This window comes from Nothobranchius furzeri, chromosome 14 (genome assembly GCF_043380555.1).
Source record: "Nothobranchius furzeri strain GRZ-AD chromosome 14, NfurGRZ-RIMD1, whole genome shotgun sequence".
In the NCBI taxonomy this organism is placed as follows: Eukaryota; Metazoa; Chordata; class Actinopteri; order Cyprinodontiformes; family Nothobranchiidae; genus Nothobranchius; species Nothobranchius furzeri.
The window spans coordinates 55,200,785-55,205,039 of record NC_091754.1 but is presented as its reverse complement, the minus strand read 5'-3'; positions in this window follow the sequence as shown (position 1 = coordinate 55,205,039).

Sequence of the window (4,255 nt, the reverse complement as noted above, 5' to 3'; positions counted from 1 at the left end):
GGCTCCGTAAAAATATATTTAGCTTGCAAAAGGATAAAGAGGGCAGGAGATGTGTACTGGTGTGATTCAGGTTGAAGAGGGAGTCTGAGACCACTACAAAGCCAAAGAAAAATGATGTGCATGATCATTTCCCGGCTCCTGCAGCAGCTGATGGGGTGTTGTGTTCCCGAGTAAGATCACAAGCTTCAGGTTGAAAAGTTTTCATCCCTTCGGACAGTCAAACCACTCAATTTAGGAATGTGTCTCTTGATGTTTAAAATTTTTACTAAGTAAGGGTTATTTTTTTAAACGCTACAAAATCAAGCCAAAGCTGGCTTGTGCAACTCCTCGGACGTTCTAACAACCAGGAATACTACGTATTTTATGAAACCGCGTGTCTGAAGAATTTAAATCCTTACTGCATTGGTAAAAATACTTTGGAGGCTGTAAGTATTTAAAAAATAGGATGGGTTCTTTGTGGAATGAGTTAAAAAACATTCCTAAACGATCCCCCTTATGCTTACATGGTGAAGAGGTCCCGCCAGCACTGTTTTACAGCAGTAGCAGATGAGGAGGAGTATATTCTGTTACGTTAAACCATTTCACCGGAGACTCCGGAAATACGAAATATCCCATTAACAAACAATAACTTGAGTAAAATAGAATATTTTCAGCATGGCCCAATAAAATCCATTAATCCTTGTCAGACTTCTATTTTTACATTTTTTGCAGAAAAATATCCCAGATTTCAATCAAATTTAGACATTACACATTTTTTAATACCGATGCTCAAAATCAGCTGGTAAATTATTGAATGAAAATGTAAGGGCAAAAAATATTGTTGGCTTTTGTAAAATAAAAGTGGTTCACCTGACGGTGATACGATTTTTAAATTTACAGTACATCTCATAGCCATTATCTAAAATTTTGATCTAGAACATATGGGGGGTTGTGTGGGGGAGGGGCAAAAGATTTCAGCAGGGCAGCAATGATACATCTCACTGAAGTATGTGTAAAATACCCACAAAATATTCAAATATATATATATATAGTATTACTTTTAAGATAAGAAAGCTTTAGTAATACAAAAAGAAAACCAAATATTCCATAAACACCAGTCGACACTTTTAGGGCGAAAGGTCTCGTTTGTTTGTTTTCCTTCCACTAAATTTGCTGTGTCTCTAGTAGAAATGAATACCTTGTGAGTAATTTGCTGTAGAAAAAGTTCTTGCTGTCCTGTTTTAGGGAGTATAAATTAGTCACAAAAAGACAGAATTATTAGTCTACAATGGCAAATCTGCAAAACTACTTTAATCTTCACTCCACTTGACAACATTATAACTTGTAGCTATGAATATTTTATGAAGATTAAGAAAAAAAGTGTTTCTCTTTCATTTGTCTAAAAATCTCAGCCAATAGCACGTCTCAGTCCGCAACCAACGAACGGACCTTCCAGTTGTCTGTCTCCCTAGACCCGACATCGACAACCCGCGGCTCTAGAGCCGCATGCGGCTCTTTAGCGCTATCTAGTGGCTCCCTGGAGCATTTTCAAAAATGTTTGAAAATGGGAAAAGATAGCGGATGGAAATAAATTTTTTGTTTTAATATAGTTTCTGTAGGAGGACAAACATGACACAAACATTCGCAACGTTTTTCAGTGCTGTAAAAATGTGTAGAAAAATATTAAATTTCAACATTTCTGTCAACGAAGATTTGCGTCATAGCCTGCGACACACGTTTCTATCAGCAGGGCGAGATGCCAGGCTGTTGTAAACAAATCGGCGGCTATGTGATGGGCCATGGATCCCAAAGGGAAAAAGAGAAAAATAACTGAGGAGAACAGAGGATTCAACGTTTCTTGGACCGAATCATTTGCATTCATTGCCAATGCGGAAGGATTGCCTGAATGTTTGCTCTGTAACGAGAAGTTGTCAAATAACAAAAAGAGTAATGTGGAAAGACATTTCCAGGGAAGGCATGCTACATTTGCAGCCGAGTATCCAGTTGGGAGTGAGAGAAAAAGTGCGATTGCATTACTTATGGAGAAATTAGAGGAGCGCAAAAATAGATTTAAGAAGTGGATTGCATCTCCAAACTCCACTACTGCTGCAAGTTTTGTTGCAACTCGGGAGATAATAAAGCGTGGAAAACCGTTCACAGATGGTGACTACATGAAGGAGTCTTTTTTATAAATGCAGGCTGCGTTTTATTGCACTGTTGCCCCGATGAGGGGCACGTTATGCACGTTCCATTTTGTTGTTTTGTCGAATCCTCAAAATAAAAATGACATCAATAATCAGATTTCTTTATTGCATTTCTTTAATTTCATCAAAGCGATGAAACATGATTCATTAATATTGTAATGAAGTTAAACTTGAGGCGGCATTGTACAACAGAGTAGTCACGTGGTGTGTCATTCTCTACAGGATGCGCTACAGAGAAAATAAACATTTAATCATGAAGGCTTATTATGTATTCGTAGCCAACTTAGTCATTTTGATAGTTGGCTAATATAGATACATACAGCATGTGTTACCTTCATTATAAGGCTTATATAAGGCTCTTAATTTTTTGCGCCTCCAGACATTTGTTTTTTTGGTCCAATATGGCTCTTTCAACATTTTGGGCTGCCGACCCCTGCCCTAGACCATGGTACTTCCACATTTACCTGGGTCCCATTATTTGCTTGCACATTTTGAAACAGAACACCACTGGTGTGAGAGGTTCTCTGCTCAGTTATGTCAGAGAAGATAAAACAGACACTTCAACTTTTGGACAAACGACTTGAGTCCCAAAAACACAAATGCCATTTTAACCAGTGGAAAATAAAGGGCATTTTTTTGGGCCTACACATTTGCAACTGGTGTTAAGCTTTGTCTTCTTTCCTGTGGCAATACGCATTTTCGTATCTGGTGGGGGTGGGGTGGGGTGTGTTTGTGTGTGTGGGATGATAGCTGACGAGAGTGTCATGTACCTGGGCAGAGGTGAGTCACACCATCTCACTCTAATCATTATTGAGCTGATTTCCCACAGGTGAGGAGCAGAGGGGGCGGCAGCTGCAGGAGATTCCAATCAGGGACGCGGGTTTAAAAGGAGGATGGAGTCACCTCACTATGCCGGATGATTGTACCAGTTTAGGTAGCCCCAGCCACTTGTTCTTGCTCTCGTTTGTTCGTTTTTTGACTCGCTCTTTGATATTTGGGTTTATGACCTCGGACTGTGTTTGTGGACTCTGTTTTCGGATTACCCCTTACGTCTGGTGTTTGTTTCCCTTCCCTTCAGGATCCTCACACAACCTGCTCCACCCTCACTGTCTACGAATTCTGGATTTCATACACTACGTCCCATCCGTTGTTCCTGTTTGGTTCCCCTCTGCTACCTCACCCATCCCGGATTGCTCACCCTCTGCCCAGCGCTCACCTCGGCTTCCCCTCCCCAGTTTCTCCCCGAGCGCTACATGGACTTGAGCAGCACCGCTCACTCCCACAGGACTTCCCTGTGCAATTTTTGTTCCTGTTTTGAATAAAGACATTTTTCCTTTACTCACTTTATTCGCCGAGTCTGATTTGCATGTCTTGGGTTAGGCACTTACCTCGAGTCATGACAGAGAGGGGTGAGAGTTATTTGACTGTGTTTGTGTTCAAAAGCTAGCTTGTTTTGCAGATTTGCCATAGGCAATTATAATAATCACGACATGTAAATGTCTTGCCTCTGATTGGATTCAATGTCGAGTGACTCTTTCGCTACCTTGGTTAACAACACTCAGAATACCGTAAAACATAGTTTTTAAGTAAAAAATGAAACACTTATTTGCTATCTCATCCAACCAAGTCACTGAGAACTATTTTCAGTGTAAAGAAGAACCAGAAGTCCAGGAAGTGATGGTCTGGTCCCCACAGAGCCCTGATCTCAACATCATGGACGTGTTTTCCTCAACAGCTGTGTTCAAGTGTACCTAGAAGCAGTGGCGCAGTGGTTAGAGCTGTTGCCTCGCAGCGAGAAGGTCCTGGGTGCGCTTCCCGGCCTGGGGTCTTTCTGCATGGAGTTTGCATGAACTCCCTGTGCATGCGTGGGTTCTCTCCGGGTTCTCCCGACTTCCTCCCACAGTCCAAAAACATGACTGTTAGGTTACTTAGTCTGTCTAAATTGTCTTTAGGTGTGTGTGTGTGTGTGTGTGCATGATTGTTTGTCCTGTGTGTCTCTGTGTTGCCCTGCGATGGACTGGCTCTCTGTCCAGGGTGTACCCCGCCTGATTGCCCATTGACCACTGGAGATA